The following is a 24,930-nucleotide window of genomic DNA, read 5'->3' on the forward strand; positions in this document are numbered from 1 at the left end:
CCTTCCTCTCTGTAAAAAATCAATAAAATATATATATAAAAAAAGAATCAAAACATACCTTGAGACAAATGAAAATGAAAACACAATGACTCAGAATCTACGGGACACAGCAAAAATAGTCCTCAGAGGGAAACTCATAGCAATAGAGGCCTACCTCAAGAAATAAAAAAAACTCCAACAATCTAACTTTACACCTAACTGAACTAGAAAAAGAACAACAAATAGAAGCCAAAGTGAGTAGAAAATAGGAAATAATAAAGATTAGAGTGGGAATAAACAAAATAGAGTCTAAAAAACAATATAAATTATCAAGGGCACGTGCCTGGGTTGCGGGTTCGCTCGCTGGCCCTGACCCTGCTCAGGGCACATGTGGGAAGCAACCAGTCGATGCATCAAAAATATTAAAATACCAAGAAATAAATTTAACCTAGAAGATAAAAGACCTGAATTTGGAAAATTATAAGACACAGAAGAAAAAATTTGAAAAAGATATCAATAAATTGAAGCATATACTGTGCTCAAGAATAGAAAGAATTAACATAATTAAAATGTCCATATTCCCCAAAGCATTCTATAGATTCAATGCCATCCCTATCAGAATACCAATGGCACTTTTCATAGAACTACAACAAATAATCTTAAATTTATAGGAAACCAAAACAAAACCCCAAATAGTCATGGTAATCATGAGAACAAAGAACAAAGTAGAAGGTATCATACTACCTGATATCAAAATAAAGATTTAATAATCAAAGTACTGGCATAAAAGCAGACACAAAAATCAATGGAACAGAATAGAGAGCCCAGAAATAAACCTACATCTATATAATAAATTACTCTATGACAAAGGAGGCAATAATATACAATGGGGTAAAGACAGTCTATTTAATAAATGGTGTTGGGAAAATTGAACAGACACATGCAGAAGAATGAAACTAGATCACAAACTTACACCATACACAAGAATAACTCAAAATGGATTAAAGATGTAAATGTAAGACCCAAAGCCATAAGATTCTTAGTAGAAAACATAGAAGTAAAATCTCTGACACAGCTATTAGTAAAAATTTTTTCTGATATATCTCCTCAGGCAAGGAAAACAAACAAAAAATAAACAAATTGAACTACATGAAACTAAAAAGTTTTTGCACAGCAAAGGAAACCATAAACAAAATGAAAAGACAATCTACTGAATGGAAGAACATATTCACCAATGATAAATCTGATAAGGGGTTAATATCCAAAATTTATAAAGAACTCATATAAGCTAACAACAAAAAACAACCCAATTAAAAATGGGCAGAGGACCTGAATAGACATTGCTCCAAAGAGGACAGACATACAGATGGACAATGGATATATGAAAAGCTGCTCAACATCACTAATCATCAGAGAAATGCAAATTAAAATCACAATGAGATATCACCTCCCATCTGTCAGATGGCTATCATCAATAAATCAACAAACAAGAAGTGTTGGTGAGGAGGTGGAGAAAAGGGAACACTCACGCACGTTGGTGGGGTTGTAAATTGGTGCAGCCACTATGGAAAACAGTATGGAGGTTCCTTAAAAAATAAAAAAAACAGAACTACATTATGACCCAGCAATTCCACTTCTGGATATTTATCTGAAAAAAAACCCAAAACACTTATTTGAAAAAAAAGATGTGTGCCCCTATCTTCATTGCAGTGTTATTTACAACAGTCAAACATATGGAAAGACAGCCTAAGTGCCCGTCAATGGACAGTTGGATAAAGATGATGTGGTGCATCTACAATAGAACGTTAGTCAACCATAAAAAAAGAATGAAATCTTACCACTTGTGGAAGCATGGATGGACATGGAGGTATTATGCGAAGCAAAATAAGTCAGACAAAGACAAATCCCATATGATTTCACTTATATATGGAATTTAAAGAATAAAGTAAACAAACAAACAAAAGAGAAACAGACTCAAAGATACAGAGAACAAACAGATAGTTGCCAGATGGGTGGAGAATTGGGGGACTGGGCAAAAAAAAAAAAAAAAAAAAAGTGAAGAGATTAAAAAATACAAATTGGTAGTTACAAAATAGTCATGGGGATGTAAAGTACAGCATAGGGAATAAAGTCGATAATATTGTAATAACTATGTATGGTTGCCAGGTGGGTACTAGGCTTATCAGGGGGATGATTTTTATAAATTATATAATTGTCTAAACACTATTCTGTACACCTGAAACTAGTACAAAATAACATCAAATGTCAACAGCAATTAAAAAATTAAAATTAAAAAGCAAGAGTAGCTGTATTAATATCAGATAAAGCAGCCTTCCAAATCAGAAAAGTCATAAGTGGTTTCCATAGGTTCAAGAGGAAAGGGTGAGGGATGAACATGTGGGGCACAGGGGATTTTTTGAACTGTGATACTATTCTGTATGATACTGTAATGGGGGTGCATGGCATTCTGCATTTGTTAAAGCTCATAGAACTACACAACAACACAAAGGGTGAACCCTAATGTAAATTATGGATGTTGGTTAACAGTACTGTAACAATATTGGCTCATCAATTATAACAAACGCACCACACTAATGCAAGTGTTAATAGTAAGGGGAAGCCCAGCCTGCGTGGCTCAGTGGTTGAGCATCAACCTATGAACCAGGAGGTCACGGTTCGATTCCCAGTCAGGGCACATGCCTGGGTTCTGGGCTTGATCCCCAGTGTGGGGCATGTAGGAGGCAGCCAATCAATGATTCTCTCTCAACACTGATGCTTCTATCTCTCTCTCCTTCTCCCTTCAACTCTGAAATTAATGAAAATTTTATCTAATAAAGAGGGAATATGCTAATTGACCATCACTCCATCACAAAGATGGTTGCACCCACAGCTGAGGCCAAGTTGCCATAAGGAGCCTTAAGGAGCAATCACCAGGGACCTGAGGTACGCCCTCCCTTGCCCCTGTGGGGCTTGACAGGGGACCTCAGGCCATGCCCCACACCCTGCAGGGCTTGACAGGGGACCTCAAGGTGTGCTTCCCATCCTGGTGCTGGGCTAGTGGACCTCAGGCTGCTCCCTCTGCCCCAGCGCCAAGCCGGGGGACCTCAGGCCGCGCCCCCACCAGGTGGGGCTTGACAGGGGACTTCAGGCCGCGCCCCCCACCCAACAGGGCTTGACAGGGGACCTCAGTCCGGGCCCCACACCTGGCAGGGCTTAATGGGGGACCTCAAGGTGTGCTTCCCGTCCTGGTACTGGGATAGGGGACCTCAGGCTGCTCCCCCTGCCCCAGCGCCAGGCCGGGGGACCTCAAACCGTGTCTCCTACTCCAGCATTGGGCCAGGGGACCTGAGGCTGTGCCCCCCTGCCTGGCAGGGTTTGACAGGGGACCTCAGGCCATGCTCCCTGCCCAGTGGGGCTTGACAGGGGACCTCAAGGTGCACCCCCAGTGCTGGGTTGGGGGAACTCAGGCCATGCCCCCCGTTCAGCAGGGCTTGACAGGCGACCTGAGGCTGTGCCCCCCTGCTGGTGGGGCTTGACAGGGGACCTCAAGGCACACCCCCTGCCCTGGTCTGGGCTGGGAGACCTCAGGCCAAGCCCCCCATCCTGGCGCTGGGCCAGTGGACCTGAGGCTACATCTCCTGCCTGGCGGGGCTTGACAAGGATGAGACTGGCCGGGTCTGGATCTAGCCCAACGTGGGGGAGGTGGCCAGCCAGGTCTGGGTCTCACGCGATTTTGAGGCACATGTGGGTGGGCAGGGTCTTGACTCTGGGTCCCGTGGTGTGCCCCAGACTCTGACAGGAGGATGATTTTCATATACATTTAACTAATTTTCTTTCATCTCTGACACTTCTATTATAGAGAAAAGGCAAATAGCAATATTAAATTATTTCCTCTAATTAATCCTCTTTTAATGTGCATGAATTTCGTGCACCAGGCCACTAGTATATTTATAAAAAAAAATAGTAAGGGACACTTTATGAGGGAGGCAAAGGCTTATATGTGAACTCTCTATACTCAGACTGCAGTCAGCCACTCCACCTGCCCCAGTGCCTGTATACATGGGACAGACCTTGTGCTTGTTAGTACTGAACAGATTACTTTCTGTTTCAGAGCTAAGTTAGGGAAAAGTGTTTTCTAGAACCTGTGGGCCTCCTCTCCCCCAACCCAACTACTATGTCCTGGCTGCTGGGTACCTGTTTACCTAATAGAACACTTGATGGTTCTGAGTGGTCAGTTGTGGCCCACAGGACACTGGCATTAGAAGGTAGAGCTGTGAACCCAAAAAGCCATGGAGGACCTACCGTCTGCCACCGCATCAACCTTCAGGATGCTCCTGGAGTACCTGTGTGGTGCTCTGCTGGTGATTGCTGAAAGCCTGAGGCACATCCCAGGTCTCCATGCATATCTCTGGGAGATCCTGGTATGTTCTGTGGTGGTGTTGGTATCTTTGATAGTAAAGAGATGGCACACTTGAGGAAGTGTGAAGGCATAGACAAAAGGCATACTACTCATGATGAAATCTGTGGAAGGCGTAGTGAGAATATTGCACCAATGACACAAGCTGATGGCTCTCTTAGTCCACAGGGGAACAATCTTCCCATGTTACAGACCTTGTGCTTGTTAGTACTGAACACAAACTTGAACAGGTCATCACTTTAGGACATGTTTGGCTCTGGAAAAGGCATGGAAAAGCCAGTCTTCTAAACTTTCCCAGCTGCCTGATGAAAAGCCCATCTCAAAATCACAGAGCTCAATGGAGATCAACTTCAGAAGAAAATAACAAATGATTTCAATGAAAATCTTCATTTTTCAGAAAATTCACAACTGCTCCACCAAGAAATTATGAGATAGAGGTGAAGAGTCCAGGAAAAGGAGGGGGAGAAAGACAGGGTGGAGCAATCCAAAGCGAATGAAACAGGTCCTGAAAGATAAAAACAGCCCATTAATATCGGTGGCTGAAAAACTGCTCCAGACCATCCCTTTGCCTGATTTCCTTAGAGATCACTTAGTCATGTGAAGTGCAAGGTCGAACAAAACAGGGAAGCAGAAAACAGCAATCTCCCTGTCGTCCTTCAGTCACAAGTTGATCTGGAGAGTATCCCTGATAATACCAACTTCAGTGTGTCCCTTCAAAGTCCTGAAGAGGAACATTGCGAACTAGCCAGACAATTGTGGGAGAAAACGCAAATGAATGAAGCATTCACAGGACAGATAACAAATCTCCAAATGGAGGAATCATCATTGCAGCATGAAAATTCAAACCTAAAAGAATGAAATTCGGCAGCTGAAGCTTCAAGTTCTTCCTGAATCACTTGAAGATCATTTAATGCAACTTCAGAAAAAAACAAAAACCTGGGGAGGAAATGAACTGCTTCAAAATGGAGAAGAAACTTCTCAACATGTGTAGAGACATGAACTCTGCATATCAGAGTCACAACCTCCACAAGAAGCTGGCCAAAGACATGGGCAAGGAATTGGAGAGAAGAACTTTCTACTACTGAACAGAGACCATCCTCTATGTGAAAACGGCTCAAGAAACCTGGATGGCAGTCATGTCAACTAAGGGAAAGTCCAAGGAGCTAAGGAAAGAAAATGATAGCAACAGGCAAATGCTGGCCAAGGTCAAGTCCAAGTTCTAGCCTTTTCCACAGCCCACAGAGGCCTGGAAGTGTCAGGGGATCCCCCTGGGTCATCAGGACCCCCAGGAAGGAGGAGGGTCATGCAGTAAGAGTTCAAGAATCCAGGGTCACCTGTAGTTTTGACTCAGTTTCCACAGCAGCTGGGTACTGAACACCTGCAACCACAGCAGAATGTCTGCATGGTTTCTCCTCTTTAAAGTAATTTTTATATTTTTCTAGTTTAGTTACTGTTATTTAATTTATGCTATAATTCCTCTTATTCAAGTAAGTATGGCATTATAATTTTAAGTTAGTATTTTAAAATAAATATTAATTAAAAATAATGACAAAATAAAGTTCATTTAATATTTCAAAAAAAAAGAAATTAAATGAACTAAAAATATTACAGAGAACATCACAGAATAAAAATTTAAAGCCTACTGATGCCAAGGTTTGTGCTCTTTCTGGTGTTCTCCTAGAACAAAAACATGGGTCTTGTATGAAGACAATAACTATTTTCTCAAGTTGTGTTTGTAGCAGAAGCTCTCTTATACAATATGCATTGACCTTAAGAGATTATTCCTCAAATGAAGACACTGAAATCAGAAATATAAGAAAGGAAAAATCTACAGGACTTGTTAACTGATTAGCAAGGTCTGGATAGGATAGACTTAAAAGGAACCCCAGATTTGGAACCTGGGTGCCTGGAGGTGTGAAGGTACCACTTATTTAGCACAACAGTCTGGGGGACTGAGGGAAAAGATAACTCAGGGAAGGAGAGCGGTCATTGCTCACCAGCCCTCTTTTTCCTCTTTCTGTGCTGTGGATACCCATAATCTGAGTGATTACATCCATCACAGGCCCTGTCACATGAATGAGAATTAACCTAGTTTTTTTTTTTTTTTTTTAAGGTACTTAGACTTTGGGTTCCTAGTAACTACAGTACAATCTCTATTCTAGGCCACCCTGACTCATAGATATGAACAAAGTTCTCTCTACAGTCAGTTTTTTTGAGTGAAAAACCAATTAAGGTTCTTGATTTTACACTCTGTTCTAACTTCTCTCTCCTCCCATTGTAAATTAGCACCCTGACAGCCAGATTCATAGAAATAGTACCTACAACTTTGCTGATTTCTCACTCATCCAGATTTCAAATACTCTTCATCTAATTGTTGACTATGCTGAGTAGAAAGATCTGGGATCTGAAGTGGGAAGTCCTGAGTTACAATCTGCTGTTCTATAGTTGTGAACTAGAGCAATTCACTTAACTAGTATGAATGCAATTAATTAATCTACTACTTGGTGAGTAATGCTATGTGGCTTATATGGTTGTGAAGATCCAATGAGTTATTATGGATGAAAACAGTTTATAAATTTTAATATGTTACATCAATGTAGTGATTACTAGTGTAAGAGCAGAACAAAGGACAAAAGAGTAGCTACCAATTTAAATATCTAAATAAATGTAAATTCTGTATTTTAAAAATTAAGATGTATTTTTTAAAATATTAAAGTGCTTTACATACTTTCATTTCAGTATAATAATAATGTCTATTTTAAGTGTATGGAAAACAGAAATGAAGTTCCTAAAAAGAAAATAGAACTACCAAATAATCCATTAATTCTACTTCTGGGTATTTATTCAAACTAATGGAAAACAAGATCTTGAAGAGATATTAGCACTCCTAGTCATTGCAGCACTATTTACAATCGCCAAGATGTTGAAACAATGTAAATGTCCATCAACGGATGAGTGGATAAAGAAAATGTGGTATGTATACGTACAATGGAATATTATTCAGTCTTAAAAAGAAGGAAGTTCTGTAATATTCCACAAAATAGATGAACCTTGAGGACATTATGGTCAGTGAAATAACCCAGTCCCAGATTCTTCTTCAGTTGTCAAGCTGAAGAGCTTCCACTCTCACCAAAGGCCAAGACTTCGTGTGCACTGGGTCCCATGACCTTTTTTCTCCTCTCTGTAATTAATGCTTCCCTCTTTTCTGGATCATTGCTATCAACATGCACACATATGCTCTTTCTCAATTTTAAACTATCTTCTGGGCTCTCATATTCTCTCTGGCCACAAATTCATTTCTTTTTTACTTCACAAACTGTAGACACTGTCTGCATTTCCTCATCTCGCCTTCTCTCCTCAACGTGCTCCAACCAGGCTTCCTTCTGGCCTCACACATTATTGAAATGGCTCCAGTCAAGGTCATGATGCTAAATCCAATGGACATTTTGTCTCTTTTTGTATTATTCAACTTCTCATTAGAATTCAATACAGCTGACTGCTCCATTTTTTTAGAAACATTTTATTTTGTTTCCATTGTCACCCTTCTTTATATTCATTTGTCTTTGTTTTTTTCCTACCTTAGTGGTCATTCAGCTTCTATCTCCTTTGCAGGCTGCTCTCTCTGTGTAACTTTACCCTAGGACTCTTCCTCTACTCTAAACATACTATCTACCAGGGGTAATCAGCTAGTCTATATATATATATTTTTAAATAAATCTTTATTCAGAATATTACAATTGTTTCTCCTTTTCCCCCCCATAGCTCCCCTCCACCTGGTTCCCACCACACCTTCTGCCCTTACCTCCCCGCCACTGTCCTCATCCATAGGTGTACGATTTTTGTCCAGTCTCTTCCCGCACGCCCCACTCCCTTTTCCCCCTGAGAATTATCAGTCCACTCCCTTTCTATGCCCCTGATTCTATTATATTCACCAGATTATTCTGTTCCTCAGGTTTTTAATTCACTTGATTTTTAGGTTCACTTGTTGATAGATATGTATTTGTTGTTCATAATTTTTATCTTTACTTTTTTCTTCTTCCTCTTCTTAAAGAATACCTTTCAGCATTTCATATAATACTGGTTTGGTGGTGATGAACTTCTTTAGCTTTTTCTTATCTGTGAAGCTCTTTATCTGACCTTCAATTCTGAATGATAGCTTTGCTGGGTAGAGTAATCTTGGTTGTAGGTTCTTGCTATTCATCACTTTGAAAATTTCTTGCCACTCCCGTCTGGCCTGCATAGTTTCTGTTGAGAAATCAGCTGACAGTCGTATGGGTGCTCCCTTGTAGGTAATTAACTGTTTTTCTCTTGCTGCTTTTAATATTCTCTCTTTGTCCTTTGCTCTTGGCATTTTAATTATGATGTGTCTTGGTGTGGTCCTCTTTGGATTCCTTTTGTTTGGGGTTCTGTGCGCTTCCTGGACTTGTAGGTCTATTTCTTTCACCAGGTGGGGGAAGTTTTCAGTCATTATTTCTTCAAATAGGTTTTCAGTATCTTGCTCTCTCTCTTCTTCTGGCACCCCCATAATTCTGATGTTGGTACGCTTGAGGTTGTCCCAGAGACTTCTTACACTATCTTCAACGTTTTGGATTTTTTTTTCTTTTTGCTTTTTCGGTTGAGTGTTTTTTGCTTCTTTGTATTTCAATTCTTTGACTTGATTCTTGCGTTCCTCTAGTCTGTTGTTGGGTCTCTGTATAATATTTTTTATTTCAGTCAGTGTATGTTTAATTTCTAGTTGGTCCTTTTTCATATCTTCGAGGGTCTCGTTATATTTATCAGCCTTTTCTAGGATATTCTTGAAAAGCCTTATAACCGTGGTTTTGCATTCTATATCCAGTCATTTGTTTTCCTCCATTTCTTTTGTTTGTGATCTGTTTCTTTGTCACTGCATTTTCATTGCTTCCCTGAGTTGGTAGGGTAGCTTTGTGTGCTAGGTTTCCTATATGGCCCAGTGGGTCAGCCTCCCCATTTAACCTGAGGTGGACACTCTTGATGCACCCCTTTGTGGACTGTGTGTACAGCCTTGTTGTAGTTAAGCCTTGATTGTTGTTGGTATCACTGGGAGGAATTGACCTCCTGGTTAGTTGGCTGTGAGGATCAGCTGTGTCTACGCTGGGAGAAATTCGGTGCTAGAGACAGCCTTATAGGGTTAGACTTGTCAAATTGCAAAAGCCTCTGTGCTCAGCTTGGATGGGGTGGAGTCTCAGGGCAGAGCAGACAGTCTTGGGTTCCCATCAGCCCTGCCCTTGCGCACGAGCGCCTCCAGACTTCTGCCTTCCCTCGCTCCCGAGTCTCTGCCTGAGAGTCCAGATTTCCCCCGCAAGAGCGTGGGTCCCCAGAGACCCGCCTGGAACTGGAGTTCAGTGCAGTCAGAACTGGGGCTCAGTGCAGTCAGGAGCTTCCGACTCCCTTCTGCTAGGGAAAGCCTGTGGCAACCTCCACAATCTTTGTGCGCACTGGCGTGTGCGCCTCCAGACCCCTGCCCGCCAGGGCTCCCCCGGGTCTCCCCCGGGTCTCCGAGTCTCCGGGTGCCTTTCTCTCTACCTGACAGTCCAGACTCCCCCTGTATGAGCCTGGGTCCACGGGGTTTCGCCCGGAACTGGGTTTCAGTGCAGTCGGAACTCGGGTTCAGTGCAGTTGGGGGCTTCCTTCCCCCTCCCGCCAGAGAAAGTCAGCCAGGCTCTCAGCCACCCTTCCTCTCTGCGCGCACAAAGACCCTTTGCCGTACCTCAACCCTTTGCCATTCCTCCAATTCTCCATGAGCTTTTCTCTTTCCTTCTAGTTGTAGAATTTCCACTCAGCCAGCTTTCCTGTGGTTCTGGATGGTGTCCGTTCTGTCTTTTGGTTGTAGTTTTGAAATTGTTGTGTGAGGCAGCAGTTTAGGTGTTTACCTATGCTGCCATCTTGGTTTCTCCTCTAGTCTATGTTTTTGAATACCAACTGTAGGATGATGCCTCCCTATTTTACATCTTTAGCTCTGTCATCTCCCTTAATATCCAGACTCACATATTCAACTTTCAACTTGACATTGCCATGTAAATGTCTACTAATTTATTCATCATTTCAATATCTTATACAGCAAGACTTACTGAATCTACCTCTAAATCATATTTAGAATCCAAAAGATTGGACTAGCTTGGTGATAGTTTCCAGAGGACATGAATAGTCTTCTACATGATCTCATTGCTTCCATTCTTATAGTGTCACACCCTTTGACTTCTGTTTTCCCTTCAGCAACCAAAGCGATCTTTAGAAACTATAAATTAGGTCATTTCCTACTTAAAACTTTTCAGTATCATTTTGAGCTCAGCTTAAAAGTCACGGTATTCTATAGTCATCATTGCATTTACCAATAACTGATGGTTTCCTGTCTACTATGTGTAATCTCCATGGATGGAAGAAAACTGTTTGTTCTGTTCATTGCCTTAGTCTTGGTACACAGTGTTTGGCACATAATATGTGCTCAACAAATAAATGAATAAATACATTTATTTAGCAATACTTGTTGTAATATGTCATGTCTTTCTTTGGCTATGGCTATATCAGAACTAGTTAAGGAGATTTTGCAATTCATTTGGATAATTGATCTCTTCTCAAGTAACTGGAATAAATCATTTGACTGTCTCATTCACATCTATGAAACAGTGGTCTTTTACCCAGCTGTAACTTACTTCATGCATGTTACAGGAAGGCCAAAAGAAGGACCATCTTTGGAATGTCTTTTTTTGTTGTTAATCCTCATCAAGAATATTTTCCCATTGACTCTTACAGTGAGTGGAAGGGAGGGAGGGAGGAAGGGAAGAAGATAGGGGAAGTAGAGCAAGAGAGAGAGAGGAGGAGGAGGAGAGAAAAAAACATTGATGTGAGAGAGACACATGACTAATGGCATCCCATACCCACCCTGACTAGGAATTGAGCCTCAGACCCTTCCATGCACAGGCCAACACTCTATTACTGAGCCACATTGGCCAGAGCTGAAATGTCTTTTATAATAATCCTATATAATAAAAGCCCAGCAACTGAATGGCAGAACGACCAGAATGACTGGTTGACCAGTCACTATGACGCGCACTGACCACCAGGGGGCAGATGCTCAGTGCAGGAGCTGTCCCTTGGTGGTCAGTGCACTCCCACTCAGCTGACCAGGATGAGTGGCGCTCCCACAGTGGGAGCAGCCGCTCAGAGGGTACATCCACAGCCACTCAGCTGACTGGGATGAGCAGTGGGCCAATCCCCACAGGCCACACCCCCTACCAGTGCATAAATCCCGTGCACCTGGCCTCTAGTCATATATAATTTGGTATTAAAAAACAAAAACGAAAAACACATGTAGCCCAGTGGTGGTGAGAACCTTTATTTTTGCATGAATTTTGATGTCTCTAACTTTCCATTTGAGACTGTGACCTTGGTCATTCCAGCACAGATAACTTTTGGGCATGTCATGTATGGTCATCATCCCAGAAAGAGCTATCATTTCAAGTTCTCTTTTCCTCATTGTATAGCTACAGAACATCTACCAGTACATGCTTTCAGTGCCTATAGCACTGCCACACACTCAGTTTCCAACGGAGCCTCCCACCACCTAGGTTTTGTGTTAACTGGCAGACATGAAGGAGGGAGCATTTATTTCCTTACCACAAGCATAAGAACTATCTTATAACATTACCGCTGGGCTGTGTCTCATCCGCCTCTGCCCTGGTGTACAGGGGGCTTATTTAAGAGTGTTTCTGAGGAGCTGTTTCACCCTCCGAGGAGCTTCATCTTCTGACGTGCTAATCTAAGATTCCTCTCCTGTGCAGTTAGAGGTTCAACCAGGCGCCAGTGAACGCCACGTCTTTATTAGTGTTTTGAGCGACTGTTGTTCAGCGGAAGGCACAGGCATCATACATCTTTGTCTTCCCCCAGCGAATAACCCAGGGCGCAGCAGGTCAGGTGTGTCTTCAGCATTTGCTGCTGCTACATTTATCTGTGCTGTATAAACTCCCTGTGACAGCCTGGCCCTCCTCATTGTTTTCAGAACCTTGACTCTCCTTACCATTCTCATCATCCAAATTTATTTAAGGATGAAACTATTAGAAACACAATTGGTGAATTAATGTCATAGGGACTGCTGCTGGCAGCTCATCAATTTTTGATATGCCACTCAGACAAATGAAACATAAGCCACCCAGAACAAGGGGACCTTTTGACACTTCAAAGGAAACCCCTATGGGTGGTTTCCTCTTGAAGCCACACTAAACTGGCTCGATCTCCTCAGCTGGAAGCTGCCAATGTCTCATTAACCCCTAAAAAGGCCCGGCATGAGCTTTTCTTTTCAGCTATAATTATGCCATGCACTCCTGTTATGCTGCACTGAATCGCAACACTGTCACCAGCACATTATAAACATCCACCCTAATTGAAAAGCAGATTAGACTCTTGTGTTAATTAGCCAAAGAGCCCGCCCACTTGCATGCATTATGATTGCCTCTTAAATACTGAGGGTGTTGAAATCCCTCAGAAAGACAAGGCAGACTTAATTGCAATAACCTGCAAATTAAGTTTAATTTACTTTAAATTTACCGGTTTAGCAGGCTCATTTGATGGTGTTAATGTTCTAGCAAATTAATTATCTGAATTAGTCATGCCTGGTGGAGTTTTGCAGCAGAATACATTGTACAGTGGCCTATTAATAACAGACAAACAGGACAGGATTAATGAGAAGATTATGCTCGAGTTCTTAAAAAAAAAAAGGATCTTGCATGAATTCAAATATAATCACCAAAGTGCAAATACAGACACAGAATATAAACAAACTGAGATTTATTACACTCTGTGGCGTGCCATCCAGGAGAAACAGTAAAACATGGCCGAGAAATAGCAGACAGCGAGAGCCCTACTCTATCTACTCCTGTAGAGCTCTCCTCACTGCAAACTGTTTGCTGTTAGCAAGCTTATATGAGTCCCACAGATGGAACTAGCATTGGGCTGCAGAGATGGGACTAATAGGTCAGTTAGAAATAGCTTCCCTTTGGTTAATTCTATTGCCCTCTTAGTAGTTTATAAAACATTAAGATGTTTTCTGGAACCTACTTGTAACCATTCTCCTTGGTCAGATCAGGATACTATTGATGACAAATAATCTAAAACAATGATGGTCTAGCTGTCACTCTTCTCTTTGTCCCTGTATCTGTCAAGACAGAAAGTGGGAAATTTGGGGGTGGAGGATGTAGAAAACTGGGAATGCAAAGGGAAATATTTAGAGTATTAATACCTTTGGAGACTCTTCCAGACTCACCCCTCTATGAGCATACGTTTATCTTATGCCTCTTGTGTCCACAGTTCCTATGATAGGGTCTGGAATATAGTAGGGCTTAAAACATTTTTTTAAAATGGGTAGAACACAAAATGAGCATAGTGACAATTTTGGGGGAAGAATTACTCAGCCTGGAGAGCACTGTAGGGCATTACTCCTAACAAATATGGAATCTCTGAAAATCCTGTGCCAGTGTTTCTGTTGTTATAAATAGTGAGGCTTTCTCCATTTGGTTCTGAAGAGACACACACAGGCTCTCTCCACCATCCACAGCAGAAAGCAATAGCCTCTGGGTGTCAAACTAATAATCTTTGACTGGCTCGAACGGAATATGGCCATGCAGTGATTGACCTCAACATGCCAGATTATTGATTGGGCTGGAGATGCCTAAGCCATCATTTTCTTGGAGCAGTCACTGCTTTTGTCTCGATCTGTCCACAGCTGTCACGCTGTGGTGAGCCATTGAAAGAGCCCACATTTGCATCCTTCATGCATTTATGCTTCTCTGCTTAAATAAAAATGCCACCACTTGAAAGAAAGGCTGAACCACTGGTTCCGTTTTTTGTGTGTTTTTTTTTTAATTATCTCATTAAAGGTTGGGTTTAGTTGGAAGTAGGGGAAACATGCAGAATATGTACACTTGCTTTATGAGGGATTTTTAATTTGGGGGAAAATAATGAGAATAAAAATTGTTTCAATATGTTTTCTGTATTGTGTCAATATATCACACAGCTCCTTTCTGCAGTCACAGTTGCTGTTAGGGTGCTTGGGTTTTTTGCCGTTTTTGTTGTTGTTCTCTGTTGAATTACAATTTGCAGCAGTAGATGAAACTGGCACAAAAGCAGGTGTTATTAAAACTGGGCAGGAAAAGGACAATAACAACATAATTCCACTTTAAAGGCCGATATGTGTATAGTTGAAATGATGTTGGTTGGAACCCATAGGGAATAGAAAATACACCATAAACAGAATGGATTTCAGTGACACACAAACAAAAGGCAAATGACTAATATATTTACATATAACATGTGGTGTATTCATTGCACACCATGGTGACAGAATGGTTTATTTCATTTATAATTTATACAGCAAAATCTTATTAAATGTGTAACTAGTTTGCCAGATGATAATATATGTAGGAGATTAGGCTTCTATTATAGAATGTCATTAACAACAAAAGATTGTCATTTGTGAGTTAATTTTTCCCCAGTTCGTTCTTTTCAGTAGTGTATGCTCTGAACAGAAGCCTGCCTCTCTTCAGTGATGTTGACACTATGGTAAGATAAAGGTAGCTGTAAATTTCTGGAGAAGAGTGCCCATTGGCCAATGTAAGACCCCTCTTTTCGTGTTCCCTAGAGTACCAGTCCTCAAAATATATGAGGGAGAACCGAAGGATGTGTATGAACTTTAAGGTGACTTTAGAGATCCTAGAAAAACTCTTCTTGGGCCAACAAAATTATATCAAAGCCCAGAAACACAGAATTTGGAACCTGACTGAGATTGCGTCCAAGACTAGAGGATTCTAGGAATAAGTATTGTAAAGAGAACACTTTCACTGTGCTGTCCTTTTCTTCTTCTTCTTCTTCTTTTTTCCCCCTGATGGGCTAGACTTGGCTTTAAGAAATTCCAGACACCAAGGGTGCATGCCTAATAATCACTCTCAGGATATTAACTGGGAATTTAAAAACTGTGTTTGCTTCCAACACTACAGCATGCACACTATCTCCTGTGCAATCTGCTCCTCACACATACAAAACGACTGGGGGCTTTCTCATTATTCATTTTGAATAAGAAAAGAAAACTCCCCTTTTGATTTCCTTCCTGCAGTGTTATTTAGTGCAGATTGAGCCATTTCAGAATGTTCATAGTGCATCTCGTTCCAAACCAGAAGAGGGGTGCCTATGAGGGGCTATGCGATGGGAGGGGTTTGGGAGGGGGGATGTGAGTGAGGTGCTGGAGAAATGCTTTTAAACAATAAAATGTATTTTACTTTCAAGCCTGGAGCTGTCAGGCCTCATTCCAAATAATGTATCCTGACAGTTCATAGCTACTCTTAAAAACTGAGTGAAGCTTTTGCAGTTGCAAACTAGTGTGATAAAACATGAAAATACTTTATTCAGGTGAAGTGGAAATAGCTGTTCGGCCCGGTTAAGTTTCACAGAAACATTTCCCTCTCTAAATTAATGTACTGTGCAAATATCTTTCCTGTGACACCCTAGCTGTCCACTTAATAAAAGCCCTTCCAGTGAGAACTGTGTCTCAGTGCATCAAAGCATTAGTGAGTGTTCGGAACCTAAAGCCAGATAAACTTGTACATTCAAAACGAGCACATGGGAAAGGGAATCTTAGTGCTGCCAATCATAAGCAGAAAAATGCAAAGAACACATATTTAGTCAGTTTCTTCTCTTGGCCTGAAAAAAGACAAAGAACTGCTGTTTTATTTTTTGCACATTTTCCATTCATTAGTTCTATAGTCTCCCAAGAAAGGAAAAGGTAGCTCAAGGGTGTCTTCCTTTGGGTGCCAGAGGGTGTCAAAATAAGAAAACAAACAAAAAACAAAAAAAGGGGGGGGGGAAGAAAGGAAAAAATAGAAAGAATGATGTTATTTTCTGATTGAGTGTCAATGTGGGCCAGTAATGCTAAGCAAAACTGCTGCTAAAACAGCTAAAGGGTGCCTAGGTTCAAGTAACAGATGTATGGAGTCTAGAATCTAGGAGACGATATTACTGCTCAGACCACATCTGAACCATTGTGCTCAAGTTTAGGTCTGAGAGACCTAAGCAAACTAGCTACTATTTTCTGTGAAAGTAGTGGTGATAAAAATTATGTTACATGAGAAACAGTGGAGGAACTTGGATAAATTCCTAAATCAGAGAGATCAAGTTCTGGCAGGAGATGCATGGTCCTTGGAGGAGATTTTGCAGAGGCTTACAAAAGCATTTTTTTTCCTTCTTCACTGAATAATAATAGTAGTAGTAATAATAGTAGTAATAATAATGCCAGACATTTGTTTGTGCCCTCTAGTTTCCAAGCTTTCTTTTACAAATGTCCTCTTATTTAATGGACCCAACATCTTGAGGAGAAATTATTGTCTCTTGCACAGATGAGCAAATGGACTAATCATGGCTTAGTTATTTGTTCAGGGGGTACAGATAATAAGGGAAAGTATTTGGACTCCAGGTTAACTGATTCCAAGTCACAATGAGTAACTGGACCAGATTACCTACATAATTCTTTTTAATCATCAATTATATGATTTTAATCAATTTAGAGGTTTAGGAAAATACTTTTCTTCTGTACTCATTTATTTAAGTAAAGGCTTATTACTAAGTGTCAAAAACTGGGCTGGTTCTAAGGCTGGTACTATGAGTAAGGTATGGTCAGTCCCACTGGGAATCTTGCCTATTGAAGGGGAGCCAAGGAAGTAGATAATTAGAATTAGGCATGGGAAGCATGGAGAAATGCAGTGAGGCCTTAATGGGGTGATTACCTCTGCAATTGGAGGAGGAAGCCAATAGATAAAGGTTACAGAGAAAGTGACAGTTGTGAAGGTTGAAAAGAGAAAGAAGAAGAGAAGAAGGTATGGGAAGTGGAGAGCATTTGGGGCAGAATTTCTTTTAAGTCCTTGGGTTTGTATTCAGTATATTTATTTGTGCCTCTGTGGAGTGACAGAATCCTTCTAGTTTGCCCAGGAATTTTTCAATTTTAGCAATGAAAGTCCACATCCCATGGAACCCTCAATCCCAGGAAAACCAGGATGGCTGGTCGTCCTACTTTATGGGATTAATGATGGAAACATGCAGTACAGGTTCAAAGCCTATGGAGGGTTCCAAATAAAAGTGAGCTTTGATAGTGAAGGATAGGATGTGACCAAATATATTAGTTATTGCTAAAATAACCATTTTGGTTCCATTTTATTTCTATTGCAAAAAAAATTAATGCTAAGCAATTTTTTTAAACCTTAGCCAAGGATATGTTTAGAAAGAGGAGGGGAGAAAGAGAGAGAGAAACATAAATGTGAGAGAGAAACATTGATCGGTTACCTCCTATATGCATCCCAACCGGGAATTGAACTCACAACCTAGGTATGTGTCCTGACTGGGAATCGAACCTGCAGCCTTTTGGTGTACAGGACAACTCTCCTAGCAAGGGCAAGGTGATTTTTGAATATTCATTGGTCCTAATAAGAATAGAAAAAAAGAAAAAGCCTGATTAATCTTAGGATGGTTACTTCAATAGCACGAGCCAAAATTGACCTTTATCACTAAGTGCATAACACCATTTATGACATGAATTACTTTTTTGGCAAGTAAATATTACAAATAGTATGTAGGTGATTACAATAAAACACATCTATAATTTGGGATTATAGAAAATGACCACCTTCTAAGAATTAAACTATTAAAAAAATCAACCAAAAAGTGTTGAATGGATATCTCTAGAAGTATCTTGCCCTAAAAGATGCATATTAACATGTGAGATATTTAAGCCCTATCCAAGTGATTAGATAATATATTCAGGTCTGAAATGTAGGCTTGCTGAAGAATAATAATAGGTTAACTAAAAGTCAGATATGGGTATAAAACCGATAAAGATGAGTGTTAACATGTAATTATGCCTCTGAAATCCTCAATGAAGAGGACACATGGTTCAGCTAATTGATGTTACTAGTAGAGATGATGTAATAGCCCGTCAGCATTCACCAACTACCAAGTTAACTCTGCTCTGATTTCACATAGCCATTTAACTTTCCGTGAACATTTTTTCGTGCTTATGACAGTCCTCAGACTAGACTTTAAGCTTTGTGGGAGCAAGAATTGTGTCTGTATTATTAACCGTTGTATCTCTGTATCTGGCCTAGGGATATGGTACAAAATGGAGTACAATATTAGTTGAATAAAGTGGACATAGCTTTCTTTTTATTTTATAGCCCTTCTTGTGTACATTTGATTAGAACTGATCAACTTTGAGTAATTGGAGATCTTGAGTTTAGAGTTCTGCGCTCTTGTGGACCAGACTGTTATAGGCTTAATGGTGTCCTTCCCCCCTCCAATTCATATGTTGATGTATAACCCCCCATACTTCAGAATATGACTAAGAATGTGACTGATTGAGTTAAAATGAAGTCTTTGGGTTAGGCCTTAATTCAGTATTAGTGGTGTCTTTATGGGGAGAGATTAGGACACTTACATGTACAAGGGAAGGCCAAGACAAAGGGAGAAGGTGGCCATCTACAAGCCAAGGAGAGAGGCCTCAAAAAAAACAAACAAAAAAAACAACTATGCCAACACCTTGATCTTGGACTTCTATCCTTCAGAAAAGTGAGAAAACACATTTCTGTTGTTTAAGAAACCCAACGTGTGATACTTTGTCATGACAGTCCTAACAAACCAACACACAGGCCTAGACTGCCCATCTGGGAGGAAGTGCCACCTGGCCTCTTTCCTTGACATATTGGTTCAGTCATGGAGCAAATGATGGTTATGGCAACTGTGTGAGGAAGTTGGAAGAAAGTAGTACCGGATCTATTTTTCAGACAACCACACTGAGGCTCAAAGAGACTAGAGGTTAAATAATATGTGAGCAGCTTCCTTGGTTCTATTGTCTTTTAAAAGTCTGTTCTTCAGAACATTATTCCTAGAGGATCAGTGGAAAAAAATAATTCTATGACCAAATATGTTTGAAAACACTGCATACTATTTCTTCCTCTAAGCTAGTCACATAGCCTAAGTGGTACTGCATTTGAGAAAGCTGTTTAATTTTATTAAATCTAGTATTTACCCATTTTTTGATAGAGAATTAATGTTCCTATAACATCTCATAAAATACAGCACAAGGAGCACTCTTGAAAATACTAGTGTTTTAGTAAAATCTCATTTATTAGTGTTGGTACTCCAATTTGCATTACTGTGTGGAAATCAAATTCTATCTTGGTAATAAAAGTACCAACATTAGTATAGTGTGTGGGAACATTGGCCTAAGTGTCTCTCAAATAAATTGATGACATATGCTGTTTCCCTCTGGCCAGACTGCCCTCCCCATGCTTGACCCCTTGGTCATATTTCAAAATCCTTCTCAAATTTCACCTTCTTTGTGTAGCTTCTCCTGATCTTTTCTCCTCCCATCACCCACCATAAGACATAATTGATCACAGTCTTTTCTGGATCTTATTCTGGTATATGCAATTAGTGTCCTTTTGTATTGTACTTATTTGATTACATTTCTACTTCTCTTCCTAGATTGGGAGACTCTCAAGGGCAAGAAGTGTGTCAGATTCATCTATTTTTGCAACAGAGCAGGGCATCTGCCACATGGTGAGTGCTCAGTGAAGGGCAGAACAATGAATCACGTCCTAGGTTTATGACCAACTCTCTGGTGCTGTATTCTCTGGCCATACTATCTGGCCTACATTTTTAATCATATTAAAGCCATACTATGAAGGTTGCTTCTCAGAAGGATGTATTAGAAAAATGGACCAACAACTTTAAAATATTAAAATCGGAAAGCAATATTGAATTGGAGCTAGTGATGATCATTCTTTAAATAATAATAGTTCCTATTTATTACATACCTACTATGAGCCAGGTCTGTGATAATTGCTTTGCAGATTCTTTCTGTATAAAAATGTATATTATCAGCTCTTTGTTGCCTTCATTTCCAATCAAAAGCAGAAACATCACTGAAAATACAAGCTGAGCAAAGACTTCTTGCCTAGAGTGTTGTGAGAAAGTAGGTGATAAGAAAGAACACAGTTTTCTGTGACCCAGCTTCTTCTATATGTGAGAGAAATTTATATTTGGAACCTCCCAGGTGAGCAAGATGTATACATCATTCTGTATCCCACAGGAGCAAACTCATATGCTTGTGTAATAGCCTGAAGAGAAGAAAGACAAACTTATCTGGGAGATAGAGGTACATTTTCTCTATTCATTCTTTCATTAACTCAATTATTAGGTGAAGACAAATAAGACATGGTCCTTATCTTATGGGAACTCTAAGCCAAGTGGGAGAAATAAGTATTATCACCACACCACAGGATAAGTGCCAGTCATCAAATAATGAACTACACGCTGTGCAAGCTCAGAGGAGAAAGGCCTCATCCCAGGAATGTGCCTTGCCTAAGGTATTCTTCAGACTCACCAGTAATGTCCCTTCATATCCTTACTAGGGTTATTGTCAGCCTCAATTACTACCTTTCTCCCTTTTAGCATCCCACCTATCAGGAAATCTTCTACCATCAAAATATACCCCAAATTAGCCTATTACATTCCATCTCTAATGCCACGACTCTAGCTCAGGTAGCCACCATGTCTTGCCTGGACCACCACTAACTTTTCTATATGCACCACTCTTGTCCCCTGCAGATCACTTTCCAGAGTAGCTGCAATGGTTTTTTTAACTGTAAATCATATTAGCTATCTCTGCTTAAAAACTCTCCATTTGTTTACTATCACAGTAGAATAAAATTCATATCTCTTGATCTGTTTTCTACTTACCTCTCAGATCTTACTTGTATGTTGTTCATTTTTGTCTTTGTGTCTTGAACAAGCTTGTTCTTGCCTCAGGGCCTTAGCATATATAGCTCTTTCTGTTTGGAAATTTCTTTTCCAGGTTCTTGCCTGGTGGTTTCTTCTCAAATATTACCTCCACAGATAGGTCTTACTGAAATTAGCCTTCTCTAGTTATTTCTTTTCACTTCTAAAAATAGGGTGTCCCCTCAAAATGTATATACACACTTTGAATAATTATAAAGGCAGTGTTTATTAAAATACATTTCATTTTCAAAGTTGAGTTATGCATTTTTGGGACACCCAAATATATATATACATACACAGAGGATATATATATCACAACACTTATCAGTACCTGAAATTATTCATTAGTTTTCTTGTTTCTTTTATGTCTTCCTCTACTAGTAGGAATGTTCCACGAAGGCGGGGATCTTATTGTCTAACTTATTAACTGCCTTACCCTCAGTGCCTAAAACAGTGTCTGGCACATAGCAAATGCTAATTAATTAATGCTTGAATGCAAGAAAGAATGAAGAACTTCCTCATGATTCTCAGTAGACACTGGTCAGTGGAAAGAGTGTAGTGGTGGTGATCACTCTTAGACTAAAGGAAAATTAATGTCTGGAAACCATTTCCCCAAGTTAGGTGTCACCAAATATTAAAGCAATGATCTACACACTGTTCAATAAATACCAATTATGTTCATGAAAAATACGTTTATTCCAGGGCCGTGCATAGTTCTGCCATTAGATCCCATTCCCTGAGACTGCTTTAAAGTGGAAATAGCTTCAGAAATGTATGGTTCAAGATAGTAAAAATGTAGAATCCATTCAATTCTAGAATAAATAACAATGAAATGAGTGAAAGCAGAATAGAGTGAAAGACCTGCATGAAAAGAAGTTAGAGGGAACAGGGGATGGAGCCCAGGAAAACATCTCATTGGTGAAAGTGATAAAATGTCAGTTCTTGTACTTTACTAGTGACCCAGCCTCTAGGGGAAACTATGGCTCTCAAGTCCATTGGGGAATACATGTTTAGTGTCAGCTTTATATAGAAACATCAATGATGAGAGAGAATCATTGATCAGCTGCCTCCTGCACACCCTCCACTGGAGACTGAACCCATAATCCAGGCATGTGTCCTGACCAGGAATTGAACCATGACCTCCTGGTTCACAGGTTGACGCTCAACCACTAGCCTTGCTGGCCAGGTCAAGGTGTTTTTTAAGTCATAAAATAAGAAAGGACTACACACTGTCATTGATATACCGTAAGCCTTGTGGCAGAGGAAATGGTTGGGGGATCCAGCACATTCTAAGAGAAGACATGAAGGGCATATATTAGATTCTGGAGGTAAAAGCATTTAGAACAATTTTGTCACTTAATAAATGTTCATTTGCTTTTCTCCCCTTCTCTCCTCCATTTTTTTTCCTTTCAACCCTGAATGAAGCATAGAAAAGGTGAACATTCAACAAAATGTATGTATTATAGTTTATAGATAAAATAAGAATTACTTCTTCTCAAATCGATATGGATAAAATGAAGATTTCCTTTGCAATAGTTTTCACATAGCAACAATTCATTTGAACATGTTCTAGGTTAATATCTTTTTCACTTTGTAACATAAAATAATTGATGTGATGGTTAAAACAATAATCATGATTACAATGTACAACCTATCATTATCCAATCTTTTCCCAAGCCCTATGAGCTACAATATCTCCAGTATAGAACCAGCTTGACACATAGTAGGGGATAATCAAATATTTTGTTGAAAGCATAAAAGGAAGAAGAGCTTCCTTTTTATTCTTGCCAGAATCTGGCTGGTGGAGAGAAAGTTGGAGTGATAACTCCTGGAAAGAAGATCAAAAGAATGCCTGAAATCTAGTTCCTGTATATTATTATTATTATTATCATTATTATTAATCTCTTGAAGTGCACTGCATTTACTAAACATATTCTACTTTTGGAAATACTTTTACATATGCTATATGTAATCTTCACAGTCCTCTTGAGGCAGGAGGTTTTCTATTCCTTATTTTATTGCTAGAAAAATTACAACACAATGTGTTTAAATAACTTGCCTTCTCCCTTCACCAGTTTGTGGCAGATTCAAGATTAAAGCTGTGGTTTCCTGATTCTAACCAAGTGAGCCCCCTAAGGGTAACATATATGTTTTAAAGAGGATGATTAGGCTACGAAAGTCAAGATTTTTGGAAAAGAAAAGGCTGGTGGTAAGATTTTTAAATAGTGCTGATGAAGAAGAACAATAATTTCTGGGATTATTATTTCTGGAGAACGGAAGAGTGGGGCAAATGCTTAATGATGGTATTAAAGAACTATATGTGATTATTATAACAATATGAATTGCAAAGAAAAATGAAGATGTTCCCCTCTTTCCTGGGTACAGAGTTAGAATGAAACAGCTAGAGTTGAAACAGATATTTAAATCAATAATTTTGGCTAGAGCTATAGAGAGGAGGAGAATTTATCCTAGGGAAGCTTAGAAGGCCAGTTTGGGAGCTGATGTGGTGTTGGCTCCAGAAAGATCTCCTGAAAGCCTCTCCACCAATTCATGGCCCAGACCCAGCAGAATCACTGACTGGTTAGTTTCTCTAGCTCACCAACCATGTCTTAGCCATTATGAAATCCAGACTGACCATGGATTTAACAGTGTACTAATCTAGAAATTGCTTCTTATCTTCCCATATGCTTACCAGTGGGCATTGAGGTCACAGAGTATGATGACATGAGACAGGAAGGAACAAGTCATCTGTCTGTATGCCAGACAAGATGAAGACTTGGGCTGAACTATTCTGGCATTCAGTATAGGTTAATTTTTCTACACTAGCCACTTGCCATTTTCACTCTAAAATGAAATAAGACTAGCTTTCATCAGCTCCCTAAACTATTACACTCACCGAAGTTTTTCAAAAACTCCTTCGCTTTGTATTTTTTCCAGAGTTACTTTCTCAAAACACATGTTTGATAATGTCTTTCCGCACATCAGGGAATGAAACATGGTTCCTGGAAATGCAGAAAAAGCTCAAGTTTCTTGCTTGGCATTCATGGCCATCTGGGATCTGGTTCTAATCCCCACCACACACCCCACTTTTTTTGATGTTGGAATGACTTGGTGCAGAGACCAAGCTGGATTCACTTTATTTCTTCTGTGCCTGGTGCAGGCTCTGGCTCCAAGTGGGTGCATGTCCACTGAGTAAATGGATGAGAGGTAAGGGCAGTTACTACACCATGTCTTTCACCAACATCTCCATTGCATGGCTGATACTGCACTTTCTACCTGGAAAGTCTTTTCCTATCACTTCCAATTTTATTTTCATTTCATAGCGCTATCTGTACATGGTCTTTAATTGGACTGACTACTTATTTAAAGCACATCTGTCCCTCATTTTTTTGTGTGTCTTCCACACTCAAGAACTTATTCTTTGAAATCAGTTAACACCTAAGCAATTGAATCAAATTCAGTAATGTGGATATCTCACAGAGATATTGTTCTTTTTCAGGCAGTATTTTTAAAAGGAGCTTTTAAAGATCCAAGTAAAATATTAAATAAGTATCTCAAGACTTACTTTTAGTTTTAAAAGTAAAGAAATAAATATTTATAGTACTTACTTTGAACTCTTTGGTCCTTCTTTTTGACATGGGGATGAAGGGTAGAACTGTATTGCTCAGTGATAACAACAACATAGATACCCTTCATCAACAGCA

The sequence above is a fragment of the Plecotus auritus genome (assembly GCF_963455305.1).
Source record: "Plecotus auritus genome assembly, chromosome: 3".
Taxonomy (NCBI): domain Eukaryota; kingdom Metazoa; phylum Chordata; class Mammalia; order Chiroptera; family Vespertilionidae; genus Plecotus; species Plecotus auritus.